The sequence below is a fragment of the Cryptomeria japonica genome, chromosome 5 (assembly GCF_030272615.1).
Source record: "Cryptomeria japonica chromosome 5, Sugi_1.0, whole genome shotgun sequence".
Lineage (NCBI taxonomy): Eukaryota > Viridiplantae > Streptophyta > Pinopsida > Cupressales > Cupressaceae > Cryptomeria > Cryptomeria japonica.
The window spans coordinates 346,098,596-346,120,400 of record NC_081409.1 but is presented as its reverse complement, the minus strand read 5'-3'; positions in this window follow the sequence as shown (position 1 = coordinate 346,120,400).

The window sequence follows — 21,805 nt, the reverse complement described above, 5'->3', positions numbered from 1 at the left end:
TAGTCTAATTTGCTACTTGCTTTGATGATTTCCAAATTCCTATCTACAATGACATCTCAAATTCTTTGCACATTTCATTTCCAAAGGTCTTGCATAGAGAATCATTTCCACAAAAAATAATATCATCAACAAATATGGTTGAGATCAATATTCCATTGTCCTCATCATTCTTCATGTACATATTGTTGTTTTTACTTGTCCTTATAAATCCAATCTTGATCAAATAAGAGTAAAGTTGCTCATACCATGCTCTAGGTGCTTGTTTCAGACCATATAAAGCTTTGTTCAATTTACATACCTAATCTTTATTCCTGTCTTCAATAAATCCTTTAGGTTGTTCAATATAAACTTCTTCTTCTAGGATACCATTAAAAAATGCAGATTTAACATCCATTTGATATACCTTGAAATTTTTGAAAGGAGCATGTATGCCATTAATTTTCTTACTCCCCCAAGTCTAGCCATAGGTGCAAAAGTCTCACCATAATCTATTCTTTCTACTTGAGAATAACCTTTGCAAACTAGTCTTGCTTTATTTCGAATTACCTCACCTTTTCATTTAACTTGTTTATGAAAATCCAATTTGTACCAATTACATTTTTGTCCTTCAATCTTGGGACTAGTGTCCATGTTTCTTTCTTCTTGATCTGATCAATCTCTTCTGTCATAGCATTTACCCAATCTTCACTATTATATGCCTCTTTTACTATTCTCAGTTCAAATTTAGATATGAGACATGTGTTCTCTCTCAATTTGTTCCTTGTCATCACTAGATCATCCTTATCTCCTATAATCTGACTTGATGGATGATGTCTTCTGACATATTTGGCTAATATAGGCTCGGTAGGCTCAGTATGATCTTCTTCATCACTCGGTAACTGGATATTATCTTCATTTTCTTCAGCAACTCTCTCGGTAGGACTTCTTGGTTGAACATAAACAAATTCTTCATAATTTTCTAGTTCTTTTGAATTTCCTTCATCATTTCTTTCTACAAATTCATCAATTTTCACATTTGCACTTTCTACTATTTTGTTAGATGATTTGATCAGACATTTAAATGCTTTACTTCTAGAAGAATAACCAAGAAATGTTCCTTCCTCACTTTTCTGATCAAACTTCCCATTTCTATCATCTTTGTGAACATAACATCTACTTCCAAAGATTTTAAAATAACTTACATTAGGTTTCTTGCCATACTAGATTTCATATGGTGTCTTCATAGTTCCTTTCTTCAGTTGTACTCGGTTCGGGGTGTATACTACAGTGCTGATTGCTTCTCTCCAAAATGTTTGAGGTACCCTCTTTTCTATCATCAGGGTTCTGGCACAATCTACAATTGATCTATTTCTTCTCTCAGCTATCCCATTTTGTTGAGGTGTTCTCAGTCCAGATACTTGCCTTTTTATACCATGATCATTGCAGAATAAGTTAAATTCATCAGAAGTGAACTCTCCTCCTCTATCAGATCTAAAACATTTCAGTTGTCTTCCTGTTTCATTTTCAACTCTTGCCTTGTACCATTTAAACATTTGAAAAGCTTCTGATTTTTCTTTTAAAAACATAACTTACATCATCCTTGAGTAATCATCCATAAATAATATGAAATATTTATCACCATAATAACCTTGAACTTTCATAGGACCACAAAGATCAGTATGTACTAGATCTAAAATTCCTTTAGAAGTGTACGATTTACTTGTAAAGCTTGATCTTGTCATCTTACCCATCTGGCATCCTCAACACATAGCATTCTCAAGTTTTTTCAGGCTCGATAGACCTCTTACTCAGTGTTTCTTACTTATTTTGATCAGATTATCAAAATTTACATGACAAAACCTTTTATGCCATAACCAGGTATCTTCTATCTTTGCATATAGACATTTGTTCCGAGTTGAGTAAAGATGAAATGTATTACCTTTTGTTTGTGTCTCGGTAGTAGCTAGCTTTCCATGTTTGTCATGAACTTTGACACATCCCTTCTGGAATTCTATTCGGTATCTTATATTGTTTAGTTGTGCTACACTCAACAAATTGTATTTCAAACCTTCAACCCAGTATACATCATCACATTTAGCATTGTCAAGAAGTGTTATAGATCCTTTACCTTTCACCAGACATGGTGCATCATTACCAAATCTTACATAACCTCCATCATAATCTTCTAATTTAGCAAATTTATGTTTATCACCTGTTGTGTGATGTGAGCATCCGCTATCTATGATCCAAGAATCATTATTATTTATGTGGGATATTAGGGATTTTTCTTCATACCTTTCTTCATCTGATCCATCTTTAATATCCACTTAAACAACTTTATCATCATTGGATTCCTCATCAGCTACTAAACATGTCTTTCTGTCTCTCATTCTAAAGTCTCGATATCCTCTATATTGATTGTCTTTCTGCCCGTTATCTCAGTATTCTCTCTTTTCACTAGATTCTTTGTCAGGGGAGTTAGAAGCCATATGTCCTATTTTATCATAGTTAAAACATTTTAAAGGCAACTTTCCTTTATACTTACCTTTTCCTCTCGGTAACCTCCTGGCTAATAATGCTTCAAACTCTTCTTGCTTTTTGATTTATTCATATAGTTTGTGTACCTCTTCCATGTTTTTGTGAAATCTTTCACTTGCTCCACTATGATTCCCTTCAGAATACTTACTCATTCTATCATTGTAATCATCAGATTCACCAATATGAAAAGAACTGAATGCAGATTCTACTTTATTTACCGAAGACTCATTGTTATCAAAATTACTTAACTCAAATGCATGTAGCTTATCAATAGTAGCATCCAAAGAAACTGTCATATTTGGTACAGACCTTAATTCATTGATTGTAGAGACTCGAATGGCATAAGTAGGTAGAAGGGTTCTCAATAACTTACTTATGACATCCTTTTCTTGAATAGTTCCTCCTACTCCTTTGATTTGATTGACAGTCTCCTTTAACCTTGTACTATATTGGGTTATGTTCTCACCTTCATTCATTCTCATGGATTCAAGTTGTCCTCTTAGACTATCTACTTTTGCTCTCTGAACATGTTCATCACCACCATACACAGATATGAGCTTGGTCCACATTGCTTTTGCATCATTACACCCTTCTAGATCATTAAACTCTGAGTCGGTCAATGCTGATATTATTTCAATAATAGCTTGAATATGTTCTTGCTTTGCCTTTATCTCTTCCAAGGTCATCGGGTTGGTGCTTGGTGGTATGTAATCATTCTCCTAATAATATGTTGCATATTCTTTAATTCCTACTAAGTGTAGCTTCATCCTTTTCTACCATGTGGAGAAACTGGACTTGTTCAGCTTTGGTGCATCCCTTTTATACATCTTCGGATAATTGCCTCAAGTACCTTTAAACTTTTCTTTCGGAGTCCAAGGATTTGATACCAATTGTAAATTTCTGATGCCAATAGCTAGTAAGATGAGAGGGGGGGTGAATCATACAAACTTAATCTTCCATAAAATCAATAGATTGAACCTCGGTAACTTATACTTAAAAAATGTAACCAAAAACTGCTAAACATGCTAACTCATAAACACATAATCATCATAACACATATAACACCAGATTTAATGTGGAAACCCAGATAGGGAAAAATCACTATGGGATTTCAGACCCACTAAGAAATATACTCTTCTAGAGTATGCTCTATTAAAAGCAAATTCTATTAAAGATTACAAACACATTGCTAGCTAGATGTGACCCGGTTAAGGGATTTCCCTCAGATCTACTAGGATCTTCACTTTGTTAGAAGTGACCTTGTCAAAGGATTTCAAACACTCATTTAGAATGTTACCTTGCTAGAGGATTTACAAATAAGATTGTTAGGTCCACTCAATTAAGAGATTTTCTGTCACTTTACAAAATAATAGTAATAACAATATATCTGTAACTTCACATCTAAAATGCTAAAGCAAATTCTTATTTGCTCAGAACAATCTAATCATAGGACTTATCTTGTCCCTCTATTGGGCTCCCTACTCTATTATTCAAACAGGTCTTCAAGCTTTTGTGCTCATTAATCACTATGTAGCATCCTTGTGCTTATACTTGCTCGCATTCATTGTTTATCAACAATTCCTTATTTATAAACAATTTGCTAACCACTGAATCTCCTTGATCACATTTCCCATGATCAATCATAGCCATCAGATCATCAAAATTGACTAGGTTAAATGTACCCTTCGATCTGAAAACATTTTACCTCATCTTGGAACTTGCATTCCTTCGTAGGAACTTGTGCTAGGTTATTGCAGTTCAATCTGTGTTGTAGATCTTCCTTTGTATTTTCCATTTCCGTAAATCCTTAACAAACTTCATGCATGACATACCAATCATTTATTCAGCTCCAGCTAATCAGCTTCCTTCATTAAATAATGCTTTTATCCATCCAATGTTGTCTATCATAACTTGGTTGCAACTTGGTAAATACTAAACTTTACTCGATAGACATTCTGCCTTCATTAACTGATATCGATAACCTTAGGGTTTACCAACTAGGTTCCTTAGGGTTTACCGACTAGGTTCTTTGCTCGGTGACATAGTATAGTATTAACCTTACAATCAACAACATATGTAGGATATTAAAACAATCAAAACAACATGGTCTCATCATTGTCTAACTCGGTAATAGTTGCCCATTGAATAACTTATTGTTCCCCTTCATTATCACATTCTTTCTGTGTCACTTACCAACATCTTAATTCTCATCAATACATACTTCTCAAGATATGGCAACATCATACTAAATCAGAAAATGAATTTCTTGACATCAATGACAAAATAACGTTATAAAGATAGTTATCATCCTTCTTCAATTATATCAATAATCTTTAACAACCTTCTAAATATCCTTAATGAAATGCCAACAATCTCCTTTCTATTGTAATGCCAACACAAAGATAAAAAAGAGGTATGATGAATTGTTATAGGAGTACATTAAGTTAAAAGAAGCATATGCGAACTGTTAGAGTGGATGTAGGGTGTCTGTTAATCACTAAAAGATATGAGAATTTGCAAAAATTATTAGAGGAACTCTGGACTATTTATCAGAAAAACATGGCTAATACTATATCACACCAGAGAATCTGTGATAGATTAAATCTATTATTGTAAGATAAAACACAGACTGACAAAGTTGTCAAAAAGGTCAAGAAATTAATTAATTCTGATGATAAATTTACAAATGAATTAAAAACTAAATATGAGGAGTGTCAGTGGATTATCCAACATGGATTCCCAGGTGTTGTGGATGATACAGGGATGATAAAGTATAAAGACCAATGGATTTCTGATTGCAGATCACTACTCAGTACAACCCTTAACATCTCCCATGTGGATACCTTGGACATCACTGAAACAAGGGAACAACTAGAGACTTTTGTTAAATTGGAAGTGGCAGTTAGAGATATCATCTTTAATGCTTGCACCTACAAAGACGTAGGATATATTTGGCATATTTAAAAGTGTGGTCAGAGGCTGGATGGAAAATGTTAATTTGTCATTATAATATATTTTGTAATGTTTCTGGTTGTCATAATAGTTAGGGAGTTATTAGTTAGGTTTTTGAAAGTTTTTTAGTTTATACAGATGAAAGGGTGTGTCCTTTCATTTGTGTCTTTTGACTCACATATGTATAAGGAGTCATGTTGTATGTAGAGAGAGTGAGGATATTTTTTCACATTGTCTATTGGGATTGGTAGTATTGTGTTAAGGTAAGTCTATAGGAATGAAAAGTTATATTTTGTGCAAGCAAGAACATCATGAAGTACTTGTGAGTTTGCAACTTTTGTACATCTTTTTTATTCCAAAACTAATATATAAGATTTGTTTTTTTACCTTCAGATCATTTTGTGTTACATTGTGTTGATGAATCAAGTCCTTTGGGTAAATCTAATTTAGATTTGCTGTAGTGTGCCATCACATGCTGTTGTATAGGTAATATAATTGTTTTTCTTTTTCTTGCAACACATAATGAAACCATTGTAGTGATAGTATTACATATTGTGAGTTTTTCAAACTGTCTCCAAAGTTGATTAAAATATTTGTCCACTAAGTAAAACATTAATTGTCAGATAAGGCACTGGTCTATTGTTAGTATTTGTGAGTATTTCTAGTGTGCATAAGGTCCTCATTAGGGAAACATACTTCTTATTCCTATCATCATTGTTCTTTCATAATTACTTAAAGTTCCAGCAACATTCTCTTACAAATATTCAATTATAATCTACACTCTAATTTTCATATTTAAGCAATTAAAAGCACACAATATAGAAAAGTTGTAGGTTAGTTTGCCAAGCCTGTAAATAGCTTATGCATTAACTTTAAATTCACTATAGAGAGGCCTCTTTGTGCTTTGGAGTTTAAGGTATACCTGCCTAGGTCTAGTGGAGCCTGAAGTGTAGAGGAATTGTTCTTTGACCATTCCTATTCATTGGCCAGAATTGATTGGATCAATGAGAAATTTAGAAAGTTATTTTTGATTTCCAATCTGTGGTTTGGGGAACCAACAAGGAGTATAGATCAATAATTGGGAAATTGCACTATGTTGTTCACAACATACCAGATATAGCTCATGCAGTTAGTTTAGTTTCCATATTTCAAAAGAATCCAAATGAAACACATTTGATAGCAACCAAGATGATATTCAGATATTTGAAAGGTACTATTGACTATGGATTATGGAATACATATGTAGGTAACTTTGATTTGAAGGTGTATATAAATGCAGACTAGGCAGGTAATGTTGATGATAGGAAAAGAACAACCGATGGAGCATTCTTTCTTGGAGGAAGACTTGTTTCATGGAGTAGCAAGAAGCAAAGCTGCATATCACAATCTACTACTGAAGCTGTGTATGTTGCAGCTTATATGAATTGTACCCAAGCTATCTAAATGAAACACATTCTGGAAGGATTCAAGATGAAGTTTTCAGATCTAGTAAAGATCTTATGTGACAATACCAGTGCCATAAATATTTCAAAGAACTCTATTTTGCATGCATGAACCAAACATATTGAATTGAATTATCATTTATTGAGATAAAAATTATAGAGTAAAGATGTGTTATTGGAGCATGTTTCTATCAAGGAGTAGCTTGCATATATCTTTACTAAACCTCTGCCTAAGACTACTTTTCAGTAGAGAAGTCAGCTAAGGGTTGTACCCCTACATGAGGTTAATTGAACATGATGTAGATTACATTAGTCCTAGAGCTACTTGCATAATTTTACAGTAGGATTGGTGTAGAGTGAAGTTATTCCATACGGGAGCATCAAGTTGTAGGTCGATGATGCTTAAACAGTGAAGTTTGACATTGCATGTTTTACTTTCACTTTGGCATTATTGTCAAAGGGGAAGAAGAACTATGTGATTATGGGGAGAAGAATTGTATGATTGATCTATAGCCAGTTACTAGTTGAAGACAAGGAGAGTACATGGTAAAATGTAAATTGGGATTCCTATTCACAATCATAGCAACCAAAGGTATCGATACTTGTATTGCCATCAATACCAAAGGGGGAGATTGTTGGCATTTTCATGAAGATTGCATTAATGAAAGTTTGTTGTCATTGATGTCAATTAATTGGTAATGATATTGTTATAATATTGTTTTCTAATCGGTAGGAAGAGCTAGTGAATGGAACTACAACTGGTAGGTGAATTTGTGGAGGAAACCGGTATTTGTATGAAATGGAAAGGTGAACTGGTAAACCCTACCTATTGATATGATAACCCAAACCGATGAAGTTTGGTGAATCAGTCGTATTGGTTTATGATCTAATGATGAGGGGTAATGATTATGACATGTATGCATGTTGTATGAGAAGAGTTTCAAATGAGTTTTGGCACGTAGAGATAATGCTTTTTATCTTGGGAATGACCAAGTTCATTGCATGTAATGTAAACCACGTGATGAGTTATAGTGTTCGATGAAGCAATGATCAAGGAGTGGTCGAGGATATCTTGAATGATGTGCAATGATTATTATGTAATCCAATGGTCATACTTGAACCAATTTCTTTGTAATCTCTATGAGAGAATTAGGTTTGTGATGAGTTACCAACCTATTATTTTGTTTATAAGGTCGATGAGTTGTTTTGTTGAAGTGTTGACAATTTATAGTTGAGAGGGAGAGTGTGGTTGCCAAACTAGATGATGTATCTATAGTTTGTGTAAAGGAAGATAGGAGCATGAAAAGGATCTAAACAAGAAAGTGTAGTGCTATTGAAATAGATTAGAAAACCTCTATTGTTTTCTAACAATTACAGTAGTTTAATCCCCTAACTGGGTAATATCTAACAAGCTTAGTGTTATTCAAATCCTTTAACTAGGTGGTCCATTAGCTTGGATTCCAGATCCTCTATCGAGGTTACTCCTAATAGGGTATTGCTTCTAATAGGGCATTATAGTCAATCCCTTAACCGGGTGGTCCCTAACAAGATTTGTTCTTAACATGATTATAGTAAAGCTTTAATAGGCTTGGCTCTTAATAGGGAAAACTTCAGAAGAGTTCAAAATACTTATGGGTATTCATCCCCACTATGGTTTTTCCCATTTGCGTTTCCACATCAAAAATATTATGTTAAGTGGTGAATGTTTTTGTGGTTATGTTTACTATGGTTGAATTGCTTAACTACTAAATCCATTTTGATATGTTATGTTAACCAACAACAATCTAAAATATGTTTTACTTATGTTAGTAAAGTATTTGGATATTTTGGTTAAAAGGTTTTGAGAGTCTCAAAGTTGTTTTACTTTTAGTTTGTTATAACAATCAACCGATTTATCTTATCAGTATTATTGCATTTGAAGATAAGTATTTAAACTAGTCAGTTTAGAGTTTGCATTGAGAGGTTGTTTTTTAGATTGGTGAAAGTTTATGTTAGTTTTCTATCTACTAATTCACTCCCCCTCTCAGTAGTTGACTGAATCCTTATTCTTTCATCATACCATCAGTTACATTGGCTCAAAGAAGACAAGATAAATTAATACAAATTTCCCCTAGTATGGGAATGATATGCCCCCTCGAGAGTGGATGATTTTTTTTGAAAAAGGTCATAGACAATATCTCAATAAGAAAGAAATGCAAGAAATACTAAGGATGGAGTGACAAGGTCACAAGGGTGATGTTACAAGCTAGGGTTGTCGTTGCATCAAAAGATCAACCTGTCAATGCTTGATATAACCACTAGAGTTATTTATTCCACAACAAATTGTTAAACCATGTCACAAATCCCCATGAGGGACGTTGCCCATTGCCAACAATCCCCCTCCTAGCGTCACTCACCGCGGCCTGCGTGATTTGAACCTATGACCAAGCTCTGATACCACTTGTTATAAGATAGGGTTGTCGTCGCACCAAAAGATTGATCTATCAATGCCCAATACAACCAATAGACTTATAGAATCTACAGGAGGTTGTTAAACCATGTCATGAATCCCCACAAGGGATGCGGGCCCACTGCGAACAAGTGAAAAACAAACTCAATAGGTAGTAAGAGATAGACATAGTGGGATAGGGTTACACAACATATATATAGGCCATAGGGACAAACATCCTCATTTGCATTAACAATGTTTAGAGAGATCAGAGAAAAGTAGATCACTCAGAGAGTTTAAAGATTGATGAATACTAAGAGGGGGGGTGAATTAGTATGCCCGAAAACTTTGACAATCACTTAAGAAAATTAACTATAGATCAATGTATCCTTCTTAATAGTAAACCAATTTGAAACATAAATAAATGAATTAGAAAATAAAGCATTCACCCATAGTAACACAATCACCATAACACTAGATATTTTGATGTGGAAACTCCACTAGGAGAAACCATGGTGAGTAAAAACTCACAAGATCACTATCTATAGAATAGTAACCACACTGGTTAAGGCCTTACAATGTTCTTCATCAGAATAGATCTTGTTAGGAATCTAGATCTTTGTTAGGAGATAAATCCAGTTAAGGATTACCTTGTAAGAGGATTTCAGATCCACGACTATGAATCACCTTGCTAGAGGATTTGAAATAGACTTTACAAAGCCTATCTGGTTAGGGATTTCAAATCTTGTTGAAAAGATTAGTAATCAACAAGTTGATGATCTACAAAATAGCACACAATGCTTGGTTAGATCCTTGATACCTTTCATCTGATGCATCACAACATCACTTCAGTCTTTTGTCCTTCATTCCATTGAGCTTCTATTGTGAGATCTTCTTTTTGCATAGAATTTGATAATCTCTATTCAGAATCTGATCTTCTCTCTTTGCATACACAGACACACGTACATACACACACCTAAAAACCCTAGACATGATGTCCTCATATATGAATTTGATTTCATGTTGCTCCAATGAGATTTGGACAACAAAAACCCTAAATACAACATGCCTAGACATGTTTGTGACATGACTTAGAGTCACTACCATAATGTCAGTGGAAGATCTGATCATATTTTTTACAAGTTTGTCAGTTAGCAGAAACAACAATTACCGGTTTACAAATGAAGACTGGAAAGATGGAACATAGTGTTTTGATCTCTTGGTTGCCACTCAAGGTCCTTGTACCGATTGGTTTGTCGCCAAGTTATGGAAATTAATATTCAAGCACATTTGCATAGCAGTATAGTGATAGCCGTCAGCTCATCGCGGACTTGCTTGATTTTTAACACATGAACTGGTTGAGGTCCTCGACCATTCTTTGACCCGTAAGCTCCTTCTGGAAACACCGATAGTCTTCAAAAAACAAAGACTATACATACATAGTACCGGTTGCATGATACATCATATGATACTGGTTGAGAATACATGAGATAAGTGTGTGTCCATAAATGACAATCACAACTTTAGTACAAACATCATCAAAATTCCAAGAATCTACCCCTTTGGCATTAATGGCAACACTTAGGAAAATTTTGACAGCTAAGTGCTTATAGAACAAATAACATGCCATAGTCAAAATTATTCCCCTAGGCATATACACTAGTCCCTTTGCCAAAAATACTAACATGAGCAACTACTATTTGCATTAAATTTTCAATTACCACTCCCCCTTTGCCAACAATGACAAATCTATCAAGTTTCTAATACCACTCCCACTTTTTGTTACAAAGAGTAACCAAAGTTAAATTATAAAACATGAAAAATAGAGTATATGTTTAAGATAATAAAGAGTTAAAAATTTCAAAAATGACTTTAAATTTGTTCTGAAAGTTCTTCATAACTGAAGACTAGGACTCTAGGAGTGAGGCAGCAATTTCACTCTCGGTCTTCATCTAGAAAGCTAGTTCCTCCATGGCATCAATTGTGCTCATCTCCTATGTAATAGAAATAGCTTCTAGGTTTAGAAAGCACTTCTGAAGAACCTACACCTTGGGTAGTAGGAGTAGTTGTAGCTCCTGTAGATGTTGGGTCCACTTGTTGATCTCCACTTCTATCAGTGTGATCTGGTTCTAATATGTCTGGATGGTCGGTCCATATATGGTGAAAGAATCATATGGTACATTGAAGGTCTCCACATACTACTTCAATTCTGATTGGAGTTGACCTTTTACCTTTAGAACATCATCACAAAACAAATGGGGCTGGCATATATTTCTTTAAAGCATACTTCCTTTAGTCATTGCTAGACTGATATCATCCTTCTGGTGGATCAACTTGGTCCTGTCCTCAACAATTTTTTGTACCAGTCCAACATTCAAAATCTTTTTCATGGTTTTTCCTTGCACTAGCCTGGGTAGTATCTTCCAGTGATTGAACCTCATCATCTACTACAATGCATAGTAGTTTTAGCTTGGCCAGCAAGGAATCGGTACTGGGGAGATTAGTACTGGGGACTAGATTGGAAAGAGTGATAACAACAAATTGGATGACATCTTGTTCTTTCCTTTTCCTTATTTCTTCCAATATGTCTTGAGCTAATTGAATGCATCTTAGTAGCTCATTCTCATCAAACAATTGAGTAAAACATGCAAGAGTTAAATCAGTGTGACTGGTGGGATCTCCGGTTGCCTTAGGAGTCTTTCCTCCCTTAGTTTCCTTGTTCTCATCTTGTTTCCTCTTTTCCCGCTCTACCTTTTCATTGTCAGCTTTCTCTTTCTCCATTTTCTCATTCTCTATTCTTTCCTTCTCTGCTCTCTCCTTCTCTAATCTCTCCTTTTCTGCTTTCTCCTTCTCTTCTACTCTCTTCTCCTCTTCTTCCTTTTTCTTCTCTTCTTCTAATTTCTCCTTTTCTTCCTCCATCTTTTTCTCTTCTTCTTCTCTCTTCTTTTCTTCTTCTTTCTTCCTCTCTTCTTCCCTCTTTTTCTCTTCTTCTGCTTTCTTCTTTTCTTCTTCCTTCTTTTCTTGCTCCACTTTCTTCTTAGATTCTTCTTCTTTCTCCTTCTCTTTCTCTACAAGAATGTCAAGTGCAGTATCAATGGGTGCAACATCTAATGCATCTACATCAATAGGAACATTCTTCTCAATTACTCTCTCTTCATTGTCATCAAAGGTTTCATCCGGTATAGGTTTTAATAGGTCATCTTGAGCTTGTCAATTTGCTTCAGTTACCTTTTGCATCTTGACATCTTCTTGAGCTCACAACTGAGTATCCTTTTCTACCTCAAAGATCCTACCTCCAAGTAGCAGAAGTCTTCTCTTCCTCATGAAGAAGATACCTTTGTATTGATCAAGAATCTCAAGCAATTCAAAGTTATAAGCATCTATAAAATATTGAGCAACAATTTCCTCTCTAATTGATTGCTCCCTTTTAATGGCAATTCGCCACTTATTGTCCAAGGAGTTATACAAAGATTTAGAAATAATAGATTTAATGTCGGTAGGGGACCAATCATTATCACATAGATATTTAATAAGTTTTAGTTCAACGTTTTCTTTTTCTATATCATTGAAATCATCAAAATATTCTTTCAAATCATTAAGAAATTTTCTTCTAATATTCTTAATTGTCATTTGACAATGTGTCATAGGATTATAAGAAGGAACATGAACATTTACTATTGCAGAGGATGCAAATACATTACTAGTTGTCTTTGTCTTCTTACTTGATTGCCTTGTCTTCTTTGTTTCTACCTCTGGTTCAGTGTCATCTGAATCCAGTGTGTTATTCCTGGTTTTTCTCTTCCTTTGAAATACCTTTGGCGGATTAGCCTCTGGTTTCTTCTTGGAAGATGACTTCCTGGTTAGTTTAGGTCTTATAGTAGATGTAATTGGTGTTGATGTTGCTGGTATAACTTCCTTCTTCTATGGCTTTGGTACTTCAATACATTGGATCCTCTCTAAGTAAGTATCACTCCTCTTCTTCTTAGGATCAAGTGGTGAAGCAATTAGGGTAGAGGCATACCCAATAATTATGTCGTTTACTACTTCATAGCCCATAGGCCTGACTTTCTTTTCTCTGGGTTCTACCACTTCCATTATGCAGTGGTCCACTTTGATTGTAAAGCAAATATCATTTGCATATTTGTTGATAAGTTCTCCTAAGATTCTTGTCCTCTATTTCATCTTCAGTTTGAATTCATCAAAGTAACTATTCAAGATCTCTGGATAGGCTGGTCCTACTACCTATAGACTCTCCTTGATTTGCCTTGAGACCGGTAGGTCACTAGACCATTGAACATCTCCAACTCCTAGAAAATATCCTTGAAAATAGAAAAACAAACCTACAAGGAGTTGACCAAACTTAAACTTCAGTGTCTTGTCCTCTTTGATGGATTCTAGGTTCTCCAAAAGTTGTTTTTGCATGCAGGTACACATATCATACTCTACATCATCTTTGATCATATGGTTAGTGGCATTCACCATAGCTGTAGGAACATAGCTCATTCTACTAGCATAGAAACATCTATAACCGATCACCATACATGTGAGCTTCACCAAGTCATCTCTTATGGTGTTTACTATCATTGCCTACTAGTCGCTCATAGAACTGGTGAGCTATGTCACTTTGGTTTTGGTGATCTTGCGGAGAACAGGGACTTCTTCAACATTGCAGAAACTAGTCATGACATGGATTGCCTACAGATTTATGTCATGGGTTCTCTCAAGATACATTTTGTGGCCATGAACCCTGCTAAGAATGACTGTTATGTGATCTTCTAAAAATTCTTCAAGAAAATATGCCACATTATGGAATTTCTTCTCCTTGATCACTTTAAACTCTAGTTTGATCCTTTTGTCTTCTCCACAAAAAAAAATTAACTGAGAATGGATTACTAGAGACCCTAGGTCTTCTAATTTTCAATCATTATATCCTAAAATATCCCCCTCTGTAATGACTCTAGTGGGAACTTGGGATAGGGCATTATACTTCAACCTCTTCCTAAGTGATTTGGTTGGACTCTCAGGTGCGGAAGTACTAGACAAGGCTTTGGATACAGAAGCCATGACAAAACAATTTTGAATGACAAGAGAGTTTCCATGAAAAATACCTTCTTACTCAAACTAGGGTTTTGTCGATGTTGTGCACACCACACTTCTCCAACAGGTTGCTTTACCACTCTTATCTCTACTCCAGATATCTTGAGATGATTGTAGAATCTTATTCAGGGTAACTTTCTTCATCACTTCAAATACAAGAAAAATAACCTTTGTTTCATAGCTCTGGTTTGAAAACTTCTTTGAAAATAGGTAAGTAACAATGACTGCAAAAATTTCCTTTATATATGCTCTTTACCTACCATAATAAATGCATCACTAATATGACACAAACCCTAACTTTTACCTTTTACCGCTTCACTTCTTCTGTCGATGGACAAGTAACCAATACCAATAAAAGCATCTTACCAATATACACTAGGGGTTTGAAACATTGTTACCGATATGTTCCCCCTAAGCTTTTTGAAGCTCAGTTTACCAGTTCAGGGGTCTCCATACTGGGTGCGGAAACTGGCTCATCTTTTGGTTTTTCTTCTGATTTCTTTTTTCACATTTTCTCCAAATCCACCTAAATGGTTTCAACATCAATCTTTCCTTTTCCTTTTGGGTCAACCAATTTGTTTACTGATGGACTCTTTCTTAGTCTGCATGATCTCGCAATATGTCCCGGTTTGTTACAAAGATAACATACCATGCCAGGTGATCTCCATGGTCCAGCGTTTACATTTCCATTCCTTCTTTTGCATGTTGTAACAGTGTGACCACTACAATGACAGATCAAACAGGTTGATCTCCAATCAATTTCTGCTTCATAACTATTTGACCCATGTTCATAGGTTCTATACCATTTTGGGTTCCAGTTCATAGACGGTTCCTGGACCATTCCTCTTGGTCTCGGTGTATAACCTCTAGGGTTGTTCATAACCAGCCTGCACTCAAAAGATCTATGCCCAAACTTGTTGGATGCATAACAATGACCATTGAATCTACTAGTATTAGCCTTGTGTTTATGCATAGTGTTTGGTATGAAAGGAAAATTATTATAGGCCTTGCTTCTACATACATTAGCAGTATGTCCTTCCTTAAGATAGTTGAAGAATACCGGTTTGAACTTTGGCTTACCTTTGCTTTTGTTGGCATTTATAGGTACTGGTTTCCCTTTTGGTGCATCGGTCTTGGTTCCAAAGGATTCACCTTCCACTTGTGTAGAATAACCAAGTCCAATGGTATCCCTTGATAACCTCATAGAATTCAGATGTTGATCCAGTTTTGTAGTAGTCTGATTAAACTTTGCAAGTGTCTCCTTGGTCTCAGCAAGTTCTTTGGAGAGATCTTCATTCATTTTCACAAGGTTTCATTCTGAGAAATGGTTTCATTAAGATCAGCTTGTATCTCTTCTTTCTCTTCCTTACCTTCTTGCAGGTAAGCGGTAAGAGTAACAATTTCTTGGTTCATCTTAAAGATGTCATGCTCCTTGTCCTTCACAAGATCCTTAGCTTTTTTGCAATTTTCCAACTCTTGACTCATCCTTATGGTCAGTGCTTCCAGCTCCCTTCTTAGGTTAGTTTTAGACTTGTTTAGTTTATCCACTTCTTCAACTAGAGAACCCATGTCTGCTTCATCAAGAGAGCTATTTTCTATGATTTCCATTAACTGCTCAGCAAGTTCTCTTCTTTTAGTTAAAGAGGCTTTATACTTGAATTTAAGCTCATCATATGCTTTCTCAGATTCATCCAAATAGTGAGTGAGCTCCCTCATGCTATATTCCCCCATAAATCCTTTCAAGCTACTAAACTTAAAGAAAGGGTGGCTCTGATACCAATTGATGAATACTAAGAGGTGGGGGTGAATTAGTATGCCCAAAAACTTGACAAACACTTAAGAAAATTAATTGCACATCGGTGTATCCTTCTTAACAATAAACCAATTAAAACATAAATAAACCAAATAGAAAATAAAGCATTTACCCATAGTAACACAATCACCATAAGACAAGATATTTTGATGTGGAAACCCAACTGGGAAAAACCACGGTGAGTAAAAACTCACAAGATCACTATCTACAGAATAGTAACCACACCGGTTATGGTCAAACTGGTTAAGGCCTTACAATGTTCTTCATCAAAATAGATCCTGTTAGGAATCTAGATCTCTATTAGGAGATAAATGCAGTTAAGGATTACCTTGTAAGACAATTTCAGATCCATGACTGTGAATCACCTTGCTAGAGGATTTGAAATAGACTTTACAAAGCCTATCCGGTTAAGGATTTCAAATCTTGTTGAAGATATTAGTAATCAATAAGTTGATGATCTACAAAGTAGCACACAATGCTTGGTTAGATCCTTGATAGCTTTTAGTTGATGCATCACAGCATCACTATAGTTTTTTGTCCTTCGTTCCTTTGAGCTTCTATCATGAGATCTTCTTTTCGCATAGAATCTGATCTTCTCTCTTCACATACACAAACACACATGCATAAACACACCTAAAAACCCTAGAAATGATGTCCTCATATAGAAATCGGATTTCATGTCGGTACAATGAGATTTGGACAACAAAAACCCTAAATACAACGTGTCTAGACATGTTTGTGACACGACTCAGAGTCACCGCCATAATGTCAGTGGAAGATCTGATCGTATTTTTTCCAAATTTGTCCATTAGCAAAAGTACCAATTACCAGTTTACAAATGAAGATCAGAAAGTTGGAACATAGTGTTTCAATCTCTTGGTTTCTGCTCAGGGTTCTTGTACCAGTTGGTTTGTCACCAAGTCACGATAATTAACAGTCGAGCACATTCGCATAGTGGTATAGCAATAGCAATCATGATAATGAATTGGTTGAGGTCCTCAGTCATTCTTTGAATCATAAGCTCCTTCTAGAAACACTGATAGTCTTCAACAAACAAAGACTATACATACACAATAATGGTTGCATGATACATCATATGATTCCAGCTGAGAATACATGAGATAAGTGTGTGTCCATCAATGACAATCACAACTTCAATACAAACATCATCAAAATGCCAACAAAGATGAGTCAATAGTCTAAGAGAGATGGTATCCAAATTACACTAATTCAAGTGAGTCTGATGGTTTGAGTGGCTAGAGCACATGGGTGAGCCAGTAGATAGCTCAAACTTACTCATTAATTTTGCATTTATGATGCATTTAATGCACTTTGTAGGTAGATTAACATAAATATGGAATCATGTTTTTGGCTTAGGAACGTGTCTAGGTAGTTTTAGAGTGCGTTTTTTATGCACATGCATGTATCGGGTAAATATGCATGTGTTTGTAGCATCGTAAATTGTAGCGTCGTAAATTGTACGCACTTGCTAGGGTGGTACAATTTCACACCTAGTTTAGCACCTGCCTTGGCGCATTTTGCATTTTGCATTGCATTTCCCCTTTAGCACTTAATTAATCAAATTAATTAGGCCTAAGGTTCTATTTTATCATTCCATATCATAAAGTTGGGCCCTTTTCATTAAAGTGTGCCCCTTTCATTTTATTCTTCCAATACATCATTTAATCAAAAACCCTAATTAGGTCCTATTTTGAACTTGGGGGCTTGATTTCGGGGGTCAAAACATCTCGAAATCACCTGTAACTTCGGGATTCTCTCTAAAATCATCATATCTGACGGCCCTGAAAATTTGGTGAAAAGTTGTCGGGACCATGGTGCCTGGTGTGCACATGGTCCCGGACATTTTTCCCGAAATTTTAGGAGCGCGATCCAATCATAAAATAAATCTTAACCCCAAGAAATTGACGGGAGATTCAATCTCTAGGTCAGCCAAAAGTTGAAATTAAGACCTAGGGTTTCATACATAAGAGCTCTCTTTCTTCATTAGAAAGGATCCGATTTTTGGTTTCAAGGACCTTCTATGCAAAGAAAGAGTAGATCTTTGAAGACTTCAACAACATTCAACATCCATCCATCAAGCATCTATCAATTTCATTCATCCATTTAGGGCTTTGAAGGCATTGAAGAACAATAAGGGATCACCGACTGAAGATTGGCTTGTACCCATCCCTTGGGGTTGGGTATGATTTCATGTTGTTTTCATGTCTTTGCATAAGCCTCATTATATCACTTGTATTCATGCTTTAGATCTCTTTACATCTTGATTTGGAGCATTTACATTATCATTTACAAGCAATTAGGGTTTACTTTCTAGGTTGCTCTAGTTTGCTTACTTGCATTTTAGGATCTTGCACACACACAAGGTCTGCACACACTACTTTTACAATACAACTTGGCTATTCGTGGAGGTGGAAATCACCAAAGTAGGGGTTTGACTAAGGCAAAACCCTATATAGCCGCCCACCATACCTTTTCAGATATAAGTGCAAGTTTCGGGATTCGGACGACGCCGCAAGTTGCAGATCCGACGGAAGCAGACCAAGACAGAACTTCACACCAAATTTCAGAGAAAAAGACCAGGACAGGGGTGTGGGGCACCCTGGTCCTGCCAGGACAGGGGCGCTAGGCACCCTGGTCCCTAGGACAGGGGCACTGGGCGCCCTGGTCCTTCTGTCAGACAACAATTTTCAGCATTTTTGACAGCTTTCTAGGTTGCAATACAGCAGTTTCCGGAGCAGTTTCAGGGGTAGAATCAGGATAGTGGCGCCCACGCCCCCGTCCCGAACATTTTCACTTAGATTTTGACTCTGGGTACGCATTTACATTCTTGTCTTGTCCTTGTGTTTACAGCTTTCCATTATTTAATCTTAATTTTGCAATCTTGTTACTAGTTCATACTTGCACTCTAGGGCTAGTAGTTGAACTTGCATCATTTTATCTATCATTTGTAACAAAGGAATAGAAATCCTAATAGGTAGCCCATGGCTCTCTCTTCTACAAAAAGAAGTATCCAATTGTGTGATACCTCTAGGCTCTTTCGTATTCCACAAGTGTGTGATTGAAAGTGAGATTAGGGCATGTTTGCTTAGTGTCACTTTTTCCCCCACACATTTTGGTGAACCCGACGTGAATTCCAATCTTCTCTAATTATGATTTATGTTTTAAAATTTGAGTGTTTATGCTATTTCAAATTAAAATTTGTATTTACAAGTTTTAATTTCTTGCAAGATTCAAAAATTTAGAGGAAATTTTTTCAATTCAAAGTTGAACTTGTGGATAGCTTAATTGGGATCAATAATTTCAAATCTGATTTAGTAACTCATTTTAATCATAAATTTCATTTTCTAAATCTACATTCTAATTGCTTGCATTGGTTAAAATTAAACATTTCCTTCTCTTTTGCATGTGTTATCATTTGAAAGAGGAAAATTGTTGTCATGATGCATTCATTTCATAGATGTGATAATGGGTTAGCTTCCCTTGTTTCAATTTTTCCTTCTCCTAAAGAACCTCCCCCCATCTATAACAACATTTTAGTGCCTAAAAGAGTTGCTACCAATCCCTTTGAGACTCTCCCATGCTCTAAGGATGAAGACTTTAAGAGTGATCTTGACAATTCTCCTAAAATGTGCCCTTCTTATTTAGCTATCCTAGAGGAAGAGAATGATATCATAAACACCTTTCTTAATGTTACTTCACCTTCCCTACATGATGCCTCTCTAAGTGAAAAGGTATTGATGGACATTGACTTATTTTCTCCTAAAGTTGGTCCTTCCAATGGGGGCATGTTAGTGCAACAAGAGGTAATGAACACTTCTTTCAAAGATCTCCTTCCTAAGCATGAATCTTTGGAGAAATATGTTCATGTTCCTCCTAAAAAACACTCCCTTCATGAGGATCCTTTTGTGCAAGAAGATGACATTATCCCTACACTTCCTAGTGATGGCATTTCCTTTTCCAACAAAATTCCCACTAGAGATGATGAATTAATGATAAATGCTTACCCTTCTCCTAAAGTTTGTCTTACCCATAAGCATCCCTTAGAGAAAGAAGATGAAATAATAAGCAATTTCCTTAATTCTCTCTCCCCTAAAGATCATATTGAACATATTTTGAGGAAAGAGGATGAGTTTAACACATCTATTGATTCTCTCCCTCCTAAGGATGAGGAATTAATAAACAATGTTATCTCCTCCCCTGAAATTGACAATACTTCAAACATTCCTTTCAACAACCTCACTATTTGGGATGAACCATTAGAAGAAGGTATAGATTATTCTCTACCCCTAGAAAAAAGGGGATGAAATCAAGATTTAAAACTCCCTTGATATTTTCTCACCTTCCTTGAATCTCAATTATTCTCCCTCTCCTCAACTTGGTTCTACTCATAAGGAAACCCTAGTTCAAGGCAAGATGGTTAACATCTCTTTCAAAGATCTCCATCTCAAAAGTGAGACTTTAGAGAGTAATGTTGATCCTTCTCCTAGAGAGTTTATTCCCCATGTAGATCCTTTGATGATAGAGGATGATATGACCTTTCCTAGTATTACTTTTCCTACTAGAACATCAATGACTACCCCTTGTCTCTCTCCTAAAATTGATTTAATCCATGATGAGATTTTAGTGCAAGAGAAGACTATCAATAATTCTTCCAACACTTTTGTTCATTCCTCTAAACCATCCTCAATCCATTTGATACATGTGAATTAAACACCTAACAAACCTCTCTTCACTGTCCAAGGTGCTTGTCCTTCTCAAAATTCTCAACCTTTAAATAAGCCTATCTTAGTGGTTCAAGGTGGTTATGCTAATGATTCTTTTTGCACTCCTAAGAAACCTATTATTATTGTGCAAGGGGGTTATTCTACTAAGAGCCCTTATGAGTATGCTAAGCAACTGACTAGAGAGAGTTATCATGCGGTTGCTCATACCTATAACACAAGAAATAATAGGCAACCTAATCCTCCTCCAGTTATCCCAACTTCACTTCCTCCTTCCCAACCTATTCTTCCTCAAGCTCCTCGTATTTCACAAGTTCTTGGTAAGGAATATGATCTCATAGAACAACTTAAAGCTACCCCTGCTAAGATATCCCTTTGGGATTTGATCCAAACTTCTTCCACTCATCATGGAATGTTACAAGATGCCTTGAAAGATTTGAATGTTCCTCCACCTAATACATCTAGTAATATAGTGTCTTTGGTTAACTCTATGATGAATCCTACAGCTCAAATTGTGTTTACTCAAGATGAGTTGCCTACTAGTGAAATTCAACATCAATATGATCCCTTGATGATTGTGGTGATCATAAATGACACTGCTATAAGACGAACATTGGTAGATAATGGTTATGGCCTTAATGTGTGTAGCATTAATCTATTGCATAAGATGAATGTGGATACATCCCTTATTGAGCCTAACTCTCATCCCATTCGAGGTTTTGAAAATGTGGCTAAGTCTTCATTAGGTATTATCACCTTACCCATCACAGTGGGACCTGTTACTTTGCCTACTCCTATTCATGTTATGTTGGGA